Source organism: Manacus candei, unplaced genomic scaffold (genome assembly GCF_025592945.1).
Source record: "Manacus candei isolate 608988 ecotype Guabito, Panama unplaced genomic scaffold, ASM2559294v1 h1tg000037l, whole genome shotgun sequence".
Classification (NCBI taxonomy): Eukaryota; Metazoa; Chordata; class Aves; order Passeriformes; family Pipridae; genus Manacus; species Manacus candei.
In genome coordinates, this window is record NW_026138085.1 from 18,197,803 (window position 1) to 18,218,245 (window position 20,443).

The 20,443-nt window shown below is 37.8% G+C and overlaps 1 long non-coding RNA gene across 1 annotated transcript; it reads left to right on the plus strand.

Annotated features, from left to right (window-relative positions):
- Positions 1 to 10,523: 10,523 nt before the first annotated feature.
- On the plus strand, positions 10,524 to 20,159 carry LOC127473824 (uncharacterized). Its single transcript, XR_007905602.1, has 3 exons — positions 10,524 to 11,403; positions 18,439 to 18,544; positions 20,148 to 20,159. It is a non-coding gene; the product is annotated as an uncharacterized LOC127473824 (long non-coding RNA).
- Positions 20,160 to 20,443: the final 284 nt, after the last annotated feature.

Below are 20,443 nucleotides of genomic sequence, written 5' to 3' on the forward strand. Positions count from 1 at the left end.
TGCTTTTCTCAGTCTCTCTAACTATCTTTCTTACTCTATTTTGTTTCCTAAAGGTCTTTCTGTTGTCTCATGAAATACTGAACCGGGCTAAAAATGTTAAAATCCTACACATTAAAAACATAAATCCCTGTAATTCCTGCATCCCTTTACCCCTTCAATCAGTTCTCTGGATTTGCTAAGTCCATAGGATGTCAGGCATTTTTCCTCACAATTTCTCATTATCATAAAAAAGGATCATCCCTCCTTGGAACTACAGAATAATCTTTTGCCCTTCTGCTTTTACTGCTTCTCAACAGGGTAAACATAAATTTCTTTTCCTGACTGACTGACAGACACCAATACAGTAGGTAATAGAGATGACTTGACTGGGAAACTTCATACGTTTTAACTTTAGGAGAGCTTCACAAGATTTTGTTCCATAAAAAAAGAAGGTAATTTATTTGTTGGTCATAAAAAGGAATTGAATTTGGAAGAAGAAACAATACCTTCCTGGCATAGCAGATAATTAATATACAATTACTTACTCTAAATTGATACATGCTAAAATGTTTAACACAGTCAGCAGCTGAGGTGTGAGTCCTGAGATGAAAAAATACGAGAATATTGAGATCACTGAAAAGTACATGAAATGAAGTAAAAGATGAAGAATTTGAAGTCAACAAGCACATGGTTTGAACTAATTGCACTTAAAAAGACCACCAGCCAGATCTTGACAATTCTATTGATTGAAAATCCTAAATTAAATGCAGCATGCAAATCTGTCTGGAAGAGATTTGGATCTCTGCAAGTCTGTCAGATTCCTGCCAGCAATATAGATGAAAAACTGCCTTATCCAATCGGGTTTTAACAAGAAATGAAAAGACATTTATTTCAGAATAAGAGAGGGCTGAGTAACCCACAATTATTTCACTTTTGGATATTTTTTCTCCTGAGGGCAATTCTCGGTAAATATGTGTTCAACAGCATTCCCTACAAAATCAGGTTTTATTTATATTCAGATTTGGATGCAGATGAGCCTCTCAGGCTACAGAGAATGACAAGTGAACAGCAGCAACCAGTTCCGATCAATTATTTTTTCCAGCATCACATGAAAATTGATGACTTTTTAAAAACAGTGTTATTTAAATACTTTTATTTGCTGGAAAAAATCTGTAACATGAAGATTACGGCTCTAACTTTCCTTTAGCTATCTGAAAGTTCTTTGTGATCTGGATAGACAGGTTGTGCAATTTCTTCTCAGACCGGCTGTTTACCCACGGCATATGTGGGAGGTGCACTGAATGTTGCTTCAGATGTGAACAGTGGAGTATAAACAGATTTTGCTTTTAAAAAAACCCCACTTATTTATGAGCCTTGACAGCAGGCAGTGTAGTTTCCAAAATTTTAATGATTTCAGTAAGAACAAACTATTGGCTCACAAAACACATGGCAGTATTACTACCCACCAGATTTAAAAATATCCCAAAAGAGAATTTAAAACCCACAGCAAGTCTTCTGTGATTAATCCAGTAACTAAAGATTGTACTCTGGGTGTTAGTTAACAGCTTCACTTTGAATTAACTGAGAAAGACAGAGAGAGAGAAGAAAACATAAGTTCGTTATTTCTTTTTTCCCCATTTTTAATAAGGAACTTAGCATGAAGAGTCTCAAAAGAAACCTGTGGAGTTCTTTGTAACTTCTTACCCTGCTAAGTATTTATAGTTATTAATGAGCTCTATAAATCCTCACCATTACTTTCTACTGTGACTTTTGTGGACATTAAGCAGAGATTTAGGTCTAACGTAGACATAGTAACCCTATCAGAAACTGTTTTACAAATTTAAAGGTAATTCAAAAAAATTTTTCCTCCAAAATGCAAAAGGAAAAATTTTTCATAGATTATATTGCCTTAACTGTATCCACTCCTAATTCATACAGAAAAAATGATTTTCAATTTATTGCTTTTCTTCAATTGCAAATTGATTATTAAACATAAATTGCATGCTGGTTTTTTTCATACTAGTAAATGGCTTCTATAATAAATGTTTTCTTCAGAATATTCTTAAAGGATAAAAATTGCTCCTCTTCTCTGCTTAATTAATATCTAAGCACGTGTTGGAAAAGATACTGCCAGCTCATGGTGGTCTATCAATCTTTCAAAGACCACTGAAGTCAAAGGAAAAATCCACGTTCTTATGATCAGCTCAGTTTTTGGTCAGGCTTATGAAGCGACTCGAAGGTTTCAACAGGTTAAGAGGTTAATCTAATGAAAAGCGAAGAGACAGATAGGACACAAAAAAACCCCACCCCAAGAACCCATAAAAACCCACCCCAACCAAAACCCAAAAACAGAAAAAAAGAAAAAAGAAGTGGATTTGTTTCGAATGCTGTATATATAATATAGTGTTGTTCACCTCTGAAATCTTCCCCAGCTTCAGTCAGTGTTTGTGTTCCCCAGTGTCACTCAGTGCCTGTGGCACTCAGTGTGGGCAGAGAGAGCCTCCTGAGAGGGCTCCCTGTGCTCCCCAGGGGGCTACCACCAACTGCAAGAGTATTACAGGCACAGTCAGATCTGCAATACTTTTGGGAGTCTCTTGGGAATTCTGAATGCTTTGAACATGCTTAAAGTATTCTGTAGAAGATGGTTCTTAATTTAGTTTTGATATCTTAAGAAACTACAGGCACATCATCTACATCTTTTGTCAGACTTTAACACAAGGTTTATTTTACCAGATCCTAGATGAACAGTCATTCTTAGCTGGATCAACTTCCATTAAATTTAAAATAAGATTCATGTAAATTTGCCTAAAGAGATAGAAAGATCACAACCATAAAATTAAGCGTATAAAGTAAAAAGATTTTTCAACATGCACAAGTTGTGCAGGAAAAAGTTCCAGGTTGACAACATGATTTTGTGGGGTTTTGCCTTGGAATGAAGCAGAGTATAAGTAAAAGCAAAACACTTTTAGGGGTTTTGTAATGTATTAAATTTGAAAAAATCTTTATTTTTACCTTATATGCACAAGCTGCAGGAATTCCTAACAACCTACTACCAGAGCACTTAAACATTGGTTTAAGACACTGGATTAAATAGAGCTGAGCTGACAAGGAAACAGCACCCAAAAGTACCCAAGAAGTGTCTACAACCTACTGAGACTGCACAAGAAAATGGATGGAGAGGATGGAGATTTCCTGCTGTAGTATGCTTTGGAATCTGAGACATATATTTAAGGCCTATCTGTGTAGGTGGATGCAATATTTACTGAAGTTGTCATTGACAAAGTTAGTCCTATCAAATGATAAAACAAACATGGGGTAACATTCTTTATCTGTGAAGAATTATATGAATGATATTAGAAAAATCAGTATATCTACTGCTTCAATATGAAAATATACTGATAGCACAAGATCTTATTTTATATTTACAAATCCCTTTTTTCACTTTAAAAAAATCTCATAGTCCTGTACACATCCAAACTCTAAAATCACATTTTTCTAAATTCTAAAATTAAAGTTTTTATTATAACTAAACATGCGTTTGGGGAAAAAAAACCACCTAAGTTCAAACATTTCCCCAAATTCTGAACTATATGGCACAATTCACTTTCTACCTATTTCTACATTCTTCTAACCTTTCAGAATTTATATATCGGAAAGATCTGGGTAAATGTACAAGCACCTGGGAGACTACCTGAAAAATGAATAACTTTCTATAAAACTTCATAAATCACAGTTTACTCGGTGTGAAGGCAATCATAAAAGATGAAACTGGAACGTATTTCAGGAAGGTGTCTCATCTACCCTTCCACTGCAAAACTTGCTAACTAATTTTTTGCAGCCCTCCAAGTTATTTCAAAAGAAGAATTAATTTTCACAGATGTAAGTTTTCTTAATGTGAGTTTCCTTTCCCCTGTAAAGGAAACAGTCAGGCAGAATACTTTTTTGCTCCTATATGGATAGCTCTAAAGAATCGTTCAGATTCTGGAAAGTTCTGACTTCTTGCCCCATGAGGAGCTGGAGGATTAGGGAGGTTATGGCAAACCAGTTTTATGTGCGATAAGCAAAGGGCAAATTTAGCAGTTGATTTTAAACATTCCAAGAATAAATCAGCATTTAACTCAGGCAGTCTCACCTTGAGAGGTAAAGCACCAAATGCAACCTTGGCCTAAGACCAATTTGGGGGAGAAAAATTCCTTAAGGAAGAAATGATAGATTGCTCCTATACAGAACTTGCAGGGCTGCAAATTATGCATCTCCCTGTCTGGTATCTTTTAAAGCTCTTAGTAAGACTATAATGTGCTTTTGTTCTTCTCGACTAATTCCTAATCTTCTTCTGGAAAGCAAAGATAATCAATCTACTTTTCTCAGCCAGCAACAGGAGACAGTACTCTTTAGTCACAGCATGTGTCTTCTCCTCCAGAGACTTTGAGCTGACTGTCTTAATTATTGGGGTCCACTGAAGTCAATGAACTATGATAATTTACATCAGTTGAGCACTGTTCTTTTATTTCAAATTATGATACAGTAGTGAACCAGGGATCAGCCTGGCTGTGCTGGCTGGATAAGTAATGAGAAGGAAAGATGAGCTGAAAGATGAACATCATAGCCTTGATGTACATGTTCTTGATTAATGAAGAGCTATTACATATTTACCAGGTAAACAGAGGAATACGTTAAAGGAAACAAAATGACAGAGAGAAGGGAAAGGATAGGAACTTTTTATTGACTAGTGCACAGTGAAATTCAGCTATTTGCAAAACTTTCAGCTAAGAATACCCATTTATATATGTAACTCCAGGATACTAATCCCACAAAGTCCAGCAATATCATTACTGCAGTATATAGTCCAAGCATGTGCTTCCAAGAACTTGTAACTCCACTCTGTGGGCTTGAGAAAGTCACCAAAAACAGCATGAGCAGATAATTATCCAAGACTGTGCAAGAACAGAGTTCCTTGTGCTGATTACCCAGTAGGAATCATCCTAATCATATGACAGACAGTACTGATCAGATCATTGCAGGCCTGCACAAAAGAAAAAAAATCACCGCTGATTGAATAGCAGAAGCAGGACACAATAGAGATGATTAAACGGATGGTGGTAGACATGGGCCTGCAGGAATAGCAACTCACACATCAGAATCTTTGACTAGCAGAAGCTGTGAAAGTAAAAATAGATGCTAAAGAGCAGCTGATAAGAAATCAGAAAGAAAAGAGGAATTTGTTGGATAAGTGGAATGTGATCAGGACAGACTGAAATTAAACATGAAAAAAACCAAGAAAGGAGAAAAAGGAAAGATATTCACTTATTTAGAACAGTCTCAAAGTATAACTAGATGATATATGAAATATATAATTACACGACCAGATGATCTGTGCGAAAAAGAATTATCCTACAGCTACTCACAATAGGATTATACCATGGAAAGGACACCTTTGCAAAAACAGCTGATCAGACAGCTGGAACTCGGCAACAGGTGGCCATGCAGCTGTTTGCTTAGTGAGACAGTAAGAACTCAGCAAGTATAACTGTGGGGCAGCTGAGTATTAAACATCAGAATTAGGTAGCAAGAAATGATCTGAGGGCTCCAGAGCCACGCAATATGAATAGAAAAGTGCAAATCATAAGCACGGTGGAAAAGAAAGCAATTCATTTTAGAAACAACAGGACCTGACAACAACAGGCCAGGGGAGTGGGATCAGACAGCTGACTGGACATGGCTGAGATCAGACAGCATATGCAGCCCATCAGCCAGAAAAAGGATCCAAAACCAGGAGCAGTTCTTTGGCAAGAAGCACAATAACCCAACAGAAGCAATAAATCAGATTTGACAAGGTGAGTGGAGTCTCCTGCACTAAAAATGGTCTGGAAATGCATGTTGCTGTGGAGCAATGCAAGCATCACCAGCTAATGTTAAGCCCCAGTAACACAGACCCCGTGTGGAACCTGGCACACCTTCCCCTGTCGTGGTCCGGGGTCCCCCCCGGTGCGGGTTTGTGGGAATGCCAAGGGAAGGGGCTGGATCTGTGGGAGCATACACTACAATATGATGACTATAATCCTTCACCAAGGCGAGGTATCTGTCATTTTCTTTCACTGCTGTTTCAAGCTCCACTGGTTTGAGAGGATTATGAGTAATGATTAAATCCAGCAGTCTCTTTTTTCTGTACAAAGCACCAGCATTTGCCTTTTGTATCTTCTTCCTGTGGTCGGCAAAGTTCTGTCTTAAGCTGCAGCACAGTCAAACCTTCAGTAAAATATTAGCAAGGTGTTGAGGGAACAGAGCAGATTATAGGTCACTGTCTTAAGGTATCACTAGCCTAGTGCACTAGCACAGCTTGGGACATTGACAAAGAAATAGCCCCAATACATCACTGATGCCTTAAGTATATATGACTGCTATTCATTTCAGCTTTCCTTGGCTTATTCTCCCTGTACTCTTGCCAATTTCTGATCACCGTTTCTGTTTCTATAAATCACTGGGATGCCAGGAAACATTACAAAAATCCTAGAGAAGTGAAATGGCATTTTTCATTTTGTCCTCCACTCCCCCCTCTTTCCCCACAAACCCCATAGTTATGCCTGTATAAAGGATTTCTCAGACCTTTTTATTTAATCTTTGAAGGTCTGTGACAGCACCACCAGCCTAATCCTTCAAGATAGTGGTTAGCAAAATTTAGAGACCAGTTCTTTCACCAAAAGCTGGTGTAGCAAGCACTATTGCCAAGCTCAGCACTGTTTAACTACTGCAGACAAGAACAGAAGGATGTTAAAACCCACATTGTTCTTATACTACCTATATTGACCTCTGTCAGTGATGGAGCTCCTCATGACAATTTTTTCTACAGTGAATTTGATGCTTTTCTTGATTGTCCATCAGTGATTTGCAATCACATTAAAACCACCATATCTGCTCACAAAATCTTATCACTGATTTTGTCTGTTCTTGTTTTGCTCTCCCATATTTCTTTTCTTTAAAATGTTTTCCCCCTCCCCCAGAAAGTCTCCTACATGAGTTCAGCAGATGAAAGCTCATGGGATCAACTGCACTAAATTTTTCATGAGGTTTCTCAGCCCTTTGACTCTTCATGCTGTTAACAATTAAAGCACTAATTTGCAGGCCAAACAGAGAGTCTTCCCTGGCCTCTCCTCATAGAAGTGAGTCTATGAGACCTTCATTTTCCTCCATGTATATGCATATTTTGAAGTCAGAGATAACTCAGGATCTCATTTAGGTCCTCCCATCAGTGTTCTCACCTGATACCTCTAATCTGAAATAATTCTGCTGCTAACCTGTGCTATTGGAGGCTGCCTGAGGTTTTAGGCAGAAGCCCAGGACATAGCTTTTAGTCATACTGACAACCTGACCACTGTGCCATGTGACTGGAAAATAAATAATAAAGGTACTGGTAGCTCTCAAATATCTCCCATATTTGCCTCTGTGGCACAAGCATGTTTGGTCTCTACCTTCTCCTGTTCAGCACTGAAATCATTCAAGGTTTATCTATGCTAATCAAGCATACTTCTACCTTAATCCCATTTTTCACACCCCCCCCCCGAAATTACACAGCTTTTGCCCAGGTGGCCTGGCCATGGAACCTGTCCCACAGGTTTGTGTGGGGACACAGGCCAATCTGGGAGCTCCCTTGGTACTGGGTGAGACATATCCTTACAGGCTGAGACAGAAAGGGCTCCTTTTCTCAACTACATGGCTCTATGCACCATTAGGTCCTGGGATATGCAGTGCAGAGCTCTGGAGTTCCTTCTCTTTGTCTGAAAGAAATCTTGGATCAGATGTGTGGGAGGAATGTAAATTTTAGTGATGTTCCTTTAGTTAGAACTGTGTCTGCTAAGTGGCAAGTCACCAGCTGCAGCATGTTATCACTTTTCCAGCTTCATTCACAGACCAGCCTGACCACACGGTCTTCAATGTTGGATTTGGAGCAGGGAAGAAGTCACAGTACAGATCCACAGGTGTGAGAAAACACTGCTGAGTGTGTGGTAGAAGCTGGTGTATGAGGTCTGATTTGAGAGACTTGCTGCCACATTTTTAAGGCCAGCCCTGCAATACACAGGTATCCTATGAGTATGGAAGTCCTATGGAGAGAAAACCATATAGAAGGTACTGGAAATCCGTGACACTAAAGCAATTCATTCTGCCATCATTATTGCAAAGAAAGTAGGTGCTTGAATCCATCAATTCTAGATTCCTCTTAACGTGTATGTCACTACACTCTGACTCAGGACAGGGCTGCAGGCTCCACTAGGTCTAGCCTAGGTCAGGGACCCTGCCACCCTCCCAGCAGCACCAGCAGCAGGAATTGTGCTCACACTGCCCTGCCACAGGCTCACAGTGTGGCAGCTGAGCAAGAGCCCATCAGCACTGCTTTGTATCCACTGGGCTGTGTGTCTGTGTGCACAGGATCTTTTCTGTCATCTCTTTCTACAGCGTAATTTGGCTTCAAAAATTCCAGCAGAATCTGGGAACTTAGCAGTGATCTTAAATCCTTTTTAATTTTACTGCCACTAATGCAGCCTTCACATTGTGTTTAACAAATAAACTAATGTGTGTAAATAAAGAATAAAGTTATTTTCTGCTAAATAAGTAGATTTTGGTTTTCAAGTTAATGGGTAATTGTAAACAGCAGCTGCCTAGATAACATCCTTTACGGCATGAATAGAACCATCAGCGTATTGAAACTAGAGGGACAAAGAATATTTGCTTCAACTGCCTTGTTCTCTTCAGAAAAAAAATCCTTTTGAAGTATGCAGCTACAAAGCAGCTATTTAACAACAACAACAACAAAAAGGTGTCATTTTCTACAGCTTTAGGAAAAGGGGGAGAAAAGTAACAGCTACAATAATAGGATGTGATATATTATAAATTTCAGGAAGAATCAATCCCTCAAAGGAGGAGAAAACGAATGTATATAAAAGGTCTCCTTTCCACAGAAAAAGGAAAGATGCCTTTGGAAATACCTAAACTGTTATTTTTTCTTTAAAAAAGTCTTATCTGTGTTCTGTGTTTTATCTGTTTTGAAGAGATACTTTCATTGTTTACAATATTCCAACCTTCACCAAAATGCCATCATTTACATTTGCAGAACTCACACTCACTCACAGCCAAAGTCAGTTCCATGGGTACAAACTCAAATCATCCCCCTCTACATGGCCCTTATAGAGCCACCTTCTGATAAGTCCTTGTTCCCTTCAGATAAAGGCAAAATGTACATCTTCTAGGTTACTATAGGAAAAACTAAATGCTACTTTTTTGTTTCCTTTGTCCATATCCCTTTCTATTTGTCAACAACTGTATGCAGGTAAAATAACTGCACAAGATTTCTCCTTACTAAGCACCAAAAACTCCAGCACTGTTCTGTAGATAATCAATTCTGAAGTTACATAAAACTAAGTTCAGTCTCTGTAATAGTAGATTTGCACAGCTGTAAATCAGAGAACAACCAGCTCTAAGATTTTCACAATTCTGAGGTTTTGCCTGGTTCAAGCTATTGATTTTGTCCTTGGTACTATAATTATTGGTAAGAAGAGCAAATACTTTGAAAACATGTCAGCAATCATATAATACAGAAATGGAAAAGACTGTTTTCCAACAGCAGCCCTTTTCCTGAGCAGTACTTTTCAGGACAATTTCAAAGGACTTTCTTATTAGATACCCATATCACTTGTATTAATATACTGTTGTTTTATATGTCCATAGTACTCCTGTGACAAACAGATGTGTCTTCCATGAAGTCACCATTCACACCACTTTTTTAGATTTAGCATGTCTGTATCCGTGGTTGAAACTGTTTTAAAATTCAATTTGACCTCTGAGGGATTATGAACTCACATATTCAGACATTTATCTCATGTTGTGGCTGAAATGTATCTATGTCATTTTTAGATATCTCCTCTGTATGAAAAAGTATATTGTGGAACACATTTAATACACCCCTGATATTCAGAGTGATTATATTTCTTAGTACGCAGAAACATTTTCTCATTTACTTTAACAACTAAAAAAACCCTCGAAAATAAGTTGTATTTATCCCTAATTCGGACACTACTGCATTAGCTATGGATGACAGATCAGGATATGTAAATTTATTAGATATGTTAATAACTCATACCTTGGCTGATGGAAAATTTGGAATATTACAATGTAGATGAGGTTTGCCCACAACACTTAGAGAAAAGGATAAAGAAACTCATCTTCAAGATGCTGTTTGCCCTCATTATAATTGTTAAAATAATAGCATTATAATCTGAAACATTTTCCCTCTGAAAGGAAAAAATTGTAATTAACTTACATGAAGTAAAATCTCGTTAAATTAATTAAATGAAAAGAAAAATTAATTTGAAGGGAAAAACAAATGAGGAACAAACTTTATTAAATACAGTAGAACTATTAATATTCATTTCAGTGAAATGAATATAATTAGAAATAGTTAGCAAGCAAGAAGGTAGAAATCTGCTCTCTCTGCACAATGGAGGAACTGTTCCATGATACTCTCTGTAAAATATGGCTTCACACATTTCATTGCAAATAGCCTTCTGATACAGAGTGTATTATAGGTTTTAGTTTCAAAATAGACTGCTAGTAGTTCTTCAGGTAAGAGATTTAAATCCCAGTATGAGTTCTAACTCAAGAAAATGGTTCCACGCTAGATTAAAATAAAATATGAACAGCTATTATTAATGGACCTCCATAAAGTGCTCTGCTTTATAGACTGCTCTGTGCTAGCCAGTACCTGGTGTAAATGTTTTCTAATTTAAGTAAGGCAGGAGCAAACAGAAACTGAGTTCTGTCCTCAATCTTCACTCCCAAACCGAACACCTCCAGAATGAAGCTGTATGAACTGATTCAGATACCTCTGCTACCATAACTACAGGGATCAGAAACAGCCATCGCGGAAAACCAAAGTACAATACAAGCCACAGGTCTATGGTTCCACCTAACGACAACAGCACATGACTTATTTTGCCTGAGAGAGCACACTGAAGTGAGGGCAGTTCACCCCCCAGGCTGTGCCTGCAGATGGACAGTATGAACACACCCAGTCCTGCAAGGAGTGGGACGTCGGGGCTTCACAGTGCCACTGCTCCCACTGCAGCCTCTTTCCCTCCATGGAAGCAGCTCTAACAGGCTGCCCTTCAGCACGAAGCACACGTGTCACACCCCAGTGTCTATGAAGCACGTGTGTCACACCCCAGTGTCTATGAAGCACGTGTCACACCCCAGTGTCTATGAAGCACGTGTCACACCCCAGTGTCTATGAAGCACACGTCACACCCCAGTGTCTATGAAGCACACGTGTCACACCCCAGTGTCTATGAAGCACGTGTCACACCCCAGTGTCCACAGCACTGAGTGAAGAGCTCTGCTCATGCTGTTGTGTGGACAAACTGGAGTTTGAATATACTCGTGAGTCATGTTTGCTATCCACTAGTTTGTATCTCCTTTTTGGTCTATTAACATTGTCTTCAATAGACAGTACTCTAGAAAATACATTAATAAAATAGAGGTAAAAAACATTTCCTTACATCTTTCCTTCTATAACCACCATTTGTCTACATCTCCATCTCAGAAGATTTTATGGCTGTCAAAGCTGGTTCAGCGAATAACATTTTCTGACTAAGATGAAGGGAGTCCCCTCTGCTCTCCCGCCTTCTCTTCTGCTCACACTTTCCACAGAAGTTTAGCAGACTAGTAGATCAATCTGTAACTGAAAATAATGTAAATATAGCCTCTAATAAACATTGTCAGTGTTAAACGGACCCAACAAGTTTTCAAAGCCTTGCACTGGCCCCACTGTAAGTGACTGTACTGATTTCTGTCACATTTGGAGACAACCATGGAAACACAACCAGTTATGTCCAGTTTGGTCAGTTACAAAATTGTCCAAATTCTCTTTCAAAATATATTCACAAAATACTTTGTTCAATTACAGTAAGTTATACACTTCAATGATCTAGTGAACCCAGGTTTTCCTAACACACATACACAGGGAATAGGACAGTGGTATATTTAAAATCCTACTATGGTTATGGGACAAATAAATTATGAGGTTTAACCTAATTCTCTCATTTTTCATTTTCCTGAATAAAGGACTTATTATCTAAATGATGCTATTAGATGCTATTTAAGTTTGTCTAGCATGACTTGCATAGCATCTTTCACATTACAGTATCACAATTGACAAGAAAAGCAAGAACAGACAAGAATATTGTGCAATATTGCCAAACTACCACAACTATTGAAACCTTGACTTGTTAACTTCCTGAATGGATTTGAGACGTGTCAAGATTGTCATAATCTTGACAAGTTTTCTCTCATTCATGTCTTTCCTCTTTCAAAAAGAACACCTTTTTTTTTAAGTAAGTAAAATGCATTTTTTGAAATGCGAAGCATATTAAAGCAAGTTTAGATATTTGAAGAGTCATGGACTTTCAAACTACTGCAGATATTCATGGTGAAAAAGTACTTACTGATAAACCACCTAAAATCCTTCACAGTATAAAGCTTCAAAGCAGTGTAAATTCTTCAGGCAAAATACGTATATATCAAATTTTTGTGTGACCTAGGGCCAGATCTTCAGCCAGTCCAACTCACAGTAGATCCATTGTCTTCAATGAAATGCTGCAGATCCACCCTTGGAGTACTGACCCATAATCTTTTAATACACCTTAGCTGATTAATGCTGATTCTGCTTTCTATAACTATTTTCTTGTATTATTCCATCTACTTTTCTGGAACTCACTTGCGCAAATGTGAGAGAGATGCAAATCTGGGCCTTATTGCAGCCTAAGCACTTAAGCCTCCTTACAGCAGATACCACGCAGTAGCTGTAAGAGACATTAGAGAGTGAATCCTTGAAAGCACAGGAACAAAAATCTCCAACTAAACACAACAATGGCACCTGCACAAAGGAATACATAAATCCTAGAATAATAGCTGGTAAAGGAAAATCTACCAACAACACAGACTTCTTCCAGTACACATGAATCTGCTTGTAAACTCACAACTACTGTCAAATTCTCAACCACACCTGGGTGTGCCAGCTGTCAGAGAAAGCCTGGTGTGTGTATCCACACTGGCATTCCTTGTTCCACTGTGGCACAACCCCTGTGCAGCTCAGACCTTGCATATAAAAGCAAATTAAGAACTCTGTGTGGCCCTGACTAGCCTATATTTCTCATCCAAGGTGTCCCTCCTTCTCCTGCATAACCTAGGAGCCATAAGAACATGGTAGAAATTCCCCACATTGTTCTTATAACATATTCATATAACCCTTCCTATGTCAAAGAGCACTATTTCAATGTGCATTTTTGATCTTTGTGGCCTTTTTCATCTCTTTGAAAATTCATTCAAATCCAGTAAATTTGAAGACAGCAGAATCTGCATAGTTTCCTAGTGACCCCAACTTTTCCTTTGGAACATGTGCTAAGCACTGGGCTACTGCAGAAAGAAGCTACAGATGTGTATTCTCTCATTAGCAGGGTTTCTTTTACTATGTGAGTTAGAAGAGGTGTGGAACTGAGATGAAGAGACTGATCATTTTTCACTTACTTTAATCTCTCGTTTTCTATAGGAAGTTTGTGAACAAGAAGTTCTTAAGGTGAGCTATAGAAAGCAGAATCATGGGAAGAAAGGAAGGAAAGGAGAAACTGAAAGCTCCATTCTCTTGTTTCTAAGATTGAGGACAGCTTCTGCACTCATCTGAGCACTTCACTAAGCTTCATGGTTACAAAATACATTATTTAGGTATAGGTAGAAAAATTTCAAGTATCTAGATTGAGAAATTGCTCTTGTATAGCATGGCAGTCAACAGTATATTCCAGTATATTTTATCCCAGAACTTCAAACATACTTACAACTGACTTTTTTTCTTCATTTCTGTCTTCTGAATAACTTCCTTGACTTTAAAAAGGTTACTTGAGAAAGAAGTAAGCAACATAGGATTATCTATTTAACAGATTTTACTAGTGTTGATATTATACTTTTAAATCAACAGGTTTTATTTTTCTATTTATGTTTTAAAGAGATATGTAAGCAATAATACTGCAAAAATATTTAAACACACATTGTAAATAAAATAGCAACATCTCCTTCTCTGTGATCTTTTTTAAGAATAAACTTGAAATATTTCTCCAGAAGTTTGTGATACAGGAAAAACACCTCTTATAAGAATATTGGTTTTTCAGGTGGATTGAGGTAACACGACAAATTCCAGTAAATCTAAGATTTTACAAGAATTCTCTGAGTCAAATAACCTTAAGTTCCAGTAGCATCTTATAATGTGTGAGTGCACTATCCATCAAAACCACTCTGCATATCTGGAGATGCTGATATTGTCAAATTGGGCTGACAAGAAAATCAGAGTTCTGTGGAGCTTACCTTTGCTGGGCACTGAGGAGCATCCTGCCCCTGCACTCCAAGGGGAGTGAGCACAGGGTGAGAGAAACAGTTCAATACAAGTGGGAGGTTGAAACACAGACGCTCTGCTGCTGCTGACGACACATATCTGGAAGAGATGAGCCTTGAATCAGGTTCATGTTGTTGTCAGGTATAATGATAGGAGAATAACTCTACAGATCAGAAAAGAGAGAGGATCTACTCGAGAAAGAAAAAAGGTATTTCACCATATGGAAGTATTGCAGCAAAAGGACAGAAAAGACAGATTTATACATCATGCTTCAAGAAGGGTGTTATTTATCCAGACCCCAAGCTTGCCTGTAGGGAAGCTGGATTGTGCTTATATGCAGAAACCTCTGGTTTAGCACAAATGACATTCTGCAATGTACTCACATTTTCAGATAACGATAAAAATGGGAATGTCAGAAATATGAGGAAAGGTTTGTGTGCTAAGAAGCTTGAACTGACCTAATGAAGAGTTCACGAGACTGACACAGGCAATAAATCTGCTGTTAGAATGGCACAAATAATGGAACAGGCAGTTCAACAATTATACTACACTATGAGTTTTCTTTGGGCAGTGCATAAAAAAGAAACACTTGGACTGACTTCTGTCACTGGAATAGAATATAGGAAAGGGAAATATTTTGATGACTGTAGAGTCAGCTTGTAGCACCTATAAAAGAAGGAGCTTTCAATTGCATCTAGGTAGAAGCTGAAGCCAAGTCTCTAAAATATTACTGGAAACACACTTGATGAGCAGTGAAATGTGGCAGTGATGCATTCATCTGGATAGTTGTTTTCACTGAAGCACTATCACAGCAGGACAGAAGATGGTGCAATATTTTCCTGCCAAATCTGAACAAGGAATAACTTCAATACTTGTGAACAAGCCTGGATTTTTGTCATCTGTTTTACTTCTGTCACTTGTACAGTCATTTCTGCTTGTCTTTGCTGATATTTATAACCCTGTGCACTGTTCCAAATCCCCACTGCTTTTTGACTGCTCTGGCCAAATTTGTTTGAATTCTCTTTGCAACAGGAGGATTCCTAGGTTTAATAGGCTTTTAATGACTATTAGCTGCTTTGCTCAGGGACTCCCCGAGGGTCATATTCCACAGTGGAGAAGTGCATGCTTTGAAAAATGGAGTACAAAACGTAAACAAGGAGAGAGCGAGAATGTAAAATTTGGAATTCCTGCACATTCATTTTTTCAACAGAAAAGTAAAAAAAAAAATTATGTGTGAGAGATACCTTAAGAGTTTGCATGTTTGAGTTTTTTTTTAAAAATTATTCACCATCCTTGCTTTTATGCGGGCTACACTGCACCCTGTGTAAATAAGCTTATTATCTTTGCTTTAGCATTTTAAGATTATAGGATACTCTAGAAGATGCAGCAAGAAAATACTTTCATATGTTCCATCTCTTACCTAAGAAGGATCTTGCCAGACATTTATTGATCTGTGCTTCAGTTTTATGCTCACTAATCTGTCCTGCTACCTATAATTGAAAACATCTTATGTCCCTTTTCCATATCCCTGTCCCATTATATGAGAATATGTGTGTGCATCATTTAAATTTGTAAATGGTTTATGTACTTATGCCTGAAGACATTCTAGGATGTTGCTCATATATACAATTTGAAAGCAATTCACAAGTGATGATAATAGCACACACAGAGGTATATGTTTCAATGGGAATGCAGGCAAGCAAAGAGACATATATACATATATCACAGACAAAATCAAGAAATTAAACATTACCTTATCTTAAAAAAAAACCAGCTACAAAGGCTGCTATGCTACTGGGAGGAGAAGGAAGGGCTGCCCTGACTCAGGTAAACTCTCTGGGGTGTAATGTATATAATGCTTGTAAAGTAGTATTATGGAACCACAGATGAGAAAATTAGGAAATGGTATTGATTGCAGTTGTCATGTCTTCTCTAAACCATTTGGATATTCTCAGCAGCATTCCCAAGGTGTATGCTAAATTAAATATATAGAAGCACATTACAAAATCCACATGATGGTGCTTCAACAGACTTATTGGCAATTAAGTTAGAGATGCACTTGTTTTTCACGGAATCTACAGCTTTAGCTCCAGAAAACTGACTATCTTGCAAACCGGACTGAAGGACATTATGGGGTCACATTTTAATGTCTGAATCTAATTTTCAGGGGAAAAATACCCTTCTATGCATTTTGCAGCACCCTAGTCTTTTCCCCACAGTGTCCTTTGCATTCAAGTGAGATGATGTCTGTTGCTGTAATGAGATGAAGTGTGTTGCTGTAAGAGCTCCCTCCATTCCCATGGTAGTTCAGCAGCCTACACACACAAACGGCAGAAGGAAACCAGTGCCTGTCAGTTTGCAGCCTAGAAAAATCTGACTTTCATTTGCTATCACCAAAAGAATTTTTAGCCTAAAGATGACAGCTGTCTCTGGCATGAAGAAACAGCCCTCTCTCTTCAAATACGGGCAGCTGAGGCTTATCCAGGAAATGTCAGAAGGAGTGACACGTTCAGTGCCAAGTGCCCTGAAAAGGACATGGTTTAACCAACTTAACCCATTCTAAATACAGAGTTTGAAGAAGGATCTTTTCACTTTCCAAGTTCTTGAAAGCAAAACTAAGCCACGGGTTTTTAAATCTATTTGACCTTTGCATCTGTGTAACAGATTCGTTACGTTTTCCCTTATCGTTAACATGAGGGAAACATATACTAATCTTCCCATTGCCTCTTTTCTTCAAGGAAAAGTCTCCACTTACTCATTAATTTGGTACAGAAATTAATTTCCTATGCCAAGAAATTATTCTTGCTAGCATACTATATAAATTTCTCTGCAATCACAAGGTTGTAAAGCCAACCAACTAGAGAAAAATAATTTTGCATCATCAAATATTGATTAAGCTAATGAAAATTTTGACAAACAGCTATATGACAGCATGAGATTAACTGCCTTCTGTGGTTTGCTAGATATTTTTCCTTTGTAATTAAAAGTGAGTTTATATGTCACAGAAAATTATAAGAAGAAATGAAGTGGAATTAAATTAATTTTATATTAGACTCGAAAATGCAAATGATACCCTTTTGATATAAATTATAGTCTTTTTCCAGGACCATCTTTGGTACTTCAGAAGCAAAATGAAGTTACAATTTTACAGGCAATTTTAATAGACCAATTATTACTATTAAGACAGTATCTGTAGCAGTAGACAAAAACTGAGTCTCTTCTGTGCTTCAGAAATTCTTTCTTATATTCTGTATATGTGCTCAGATTAAGAGGATTTTAGAAACATCCAAAACAAACAGACAAAACTGCACTGGTAGTGTTAATAAGAAAAATACTGTAATAATTAGAATGGTTCTTATACTAAATTTCTTTTTCCCTTTTTCTCAAAAGTTACCACTCTTGCAAGAAACTACAAGGAGTTCTATGCTGATCAAAAAGATGAATTTGCAGTGTAAAATTCCAGCAGTAAAAATGATTAGGTCCCCCCAGTCAGTAGGCAATTATCTTCCGTGTACTTTTGCAAATTGAGGGGCTTAGCACTAAGGGAAAGTGGAGAAATGTACTTTTGCATGATCTAGTTTCAGGCATATTCCCATGGGAAGTCATGGCCTCCTATAACATTTTCTAATACTTGTTTTGCAACATATGGTTTGTGAGCATTCAGAAGAAAACAGGATGACCTCTAAATAAATGCCATTTTTAAGAAGGACCATGTGTGCAATTAGAAGATTCTCAGAAGAGTTAAGAGGGGTTTAAAAGCTACTCCAGTGCCTTTGGGCTGGAATCCCTGGCACAGATTGAACCAGAAGAAGATAATCTTGATTAACAGTACCTTGGAGGCAGGGACAGAGAGAAAGCACTGGTGACGCTCAGCAGCACTACTGCAAGGCCTGCTGGCCAAAGCCCAACAAGAGAGCAAGCTACACTCAGTTCTTAGGTGTGACAAATATTTCTCCCTAAGACACTCTTTTGGGATTATGTATAAAGATTTCAGTTCTTGCTGCCCTCAATAAGGCTCTTTGTGCCATTGGCAGAATATTCTGGGAACTGCATGGCCTACAAAAGGCTCCGTCACAACTACTGGAGTTCCAGAAACTTCTGGTACATGTGCAGCACCCTCCATCATTGCCTCCTCCAAAGGTCAGTAAGATTACTTGGATTATTGGATGACTAAAGAGAGGTAAGGAGAATGAACATTTACAGTCATTCTCAATACAAGTAGAATGGTACCATCTAGAGAACATAAATCACTTTATAACTTATTATAATCCAATATAAAATTAATTTTATTCAGTCAGAAAATAGTCCAAATATTGGACTTAAAAGTCTCTTCTTTGCTGTAAGGTTCAAATACCTCCTAGGAGTGCTTACCACCTCTGAATAACTTTTTTATTTTTCATCTCATTTCCAAATGGAGATAAAAAAATCTGGATTCAGTCCAGAGCTGAATTTCACTGTTTTACATGATATCTCAGCCTCCTCCCATGGATAGTTCCTCCAGGAAAGTATTACCCTCAGCCCAGGCCATGTGATGCTGTTTGCTGTGTACTGTCCCCCTTCCTCTCATGTAACTCATCTAGGAGAGTGAATTTATAGCCCATGTGAACAAATCTGCAAACTATTTATCCTGAGACTGGTTTCAGCATGCCTGAAGGATAAACTGTAACTAACATCTTTCCAGCTGAAAGAACACTTTGGTCTCCATTTCTATTTACTTTTTTACCCTGTGCAGTAAATCTGCCATATGAATAGAAATTACTCTTAAACCAGATAATTTCTGTGATGGCTATTTGCCCACTGAAACTAGACTTATTTGTTTATTTACAAAGTGTTTCAGAGGTATCAGAATTCTGAACAAACCCAGTCAACACTGACTTGGGTTGGCAGTGAAGCACTGGCCAGACATGACAGCTCCATATTCACTGCAGTGAAAGAATTTTTGAGTATCATTATATCACTCTTTCTGAATGTCTTCATGTATCTCAGTGAATCTAAGAAAAATGACATTCAAGCTTTCAAAAAGGCTTATTTTATTCTGAAACAGACTCTGTGAACACATCACTGAAGATACACATTTCTTCTGGTTCCCTGATTCAGTTATCAAATTTACTCAAGTGAGAGCTGAAATAAATGCTTTTGCCTTTTCATCTAAATGCCAATCGGGAGATGGTAGACTGTACTCACAATCTGAATTATTTGTGAGTGCAATTTTGTGAAGATTGCTGTTGTATGGGCAGTTATAGGCCTGATTTTAGAAAGAATCTTTGTTGAAAGAATCAGAGTAGCACTCTAGCGTATGTCTAATCTGAAAGCTATCCTTCCCTCTCCTTAATTCATTTGGGTTTGAGCATATGACTCAAGCTGGCTCTTGATGAAATGTCTTCTTGATCTTCTAAAGAAATACTTCCAAATAAAATCTCCTTATTGTTCTTCTAGAGTATGTTGTAATCTTACTTTTTATTACCACTTGATTATTACATGCATCAAATCTTTTGATGGTGTTACACTGGAAATACTAGGAACCCTCCACAACTTTATCTAAAAGTAAGAAGCAATAACTATGTAGAGTTTCACATAAGTTAAATTCCAAACAAAATCCGAACATTCTCAAAGAATTTTCCAAAGTGGTTTTCTTCACTTCCTCAACAATACGATGTTGATTTTTTTATAAGTCAGACAGGAACTATGCTCTACATGAATTTGGTCAGTCCGTAATGAATAAATTTTTTTATATTTTCTACAGCACTTCATTATCAAGATTGCCTAGGCAAAGAACCAGCACTTCTGTTTCATCCTGCAACTTCATTGCACAGAGCCATTTCCCCAACAGTCTCATACACCCCCGCAGCAGTCCCTGAAAGCTCATCTCCTACCTTCTTGCAGCTGCTGCTGCTATCACTGAGTCACTGACAAATTGTATCATGGTAAATTGAGTTTTTATCATATTTCATTTAATTCTGGAGCAGTTTCTTTGGAAGGAAACATTTTTCACATCTTGCCAAAGCATGCCTTCTGCAGAGTAGAACTCCTATACTGAAT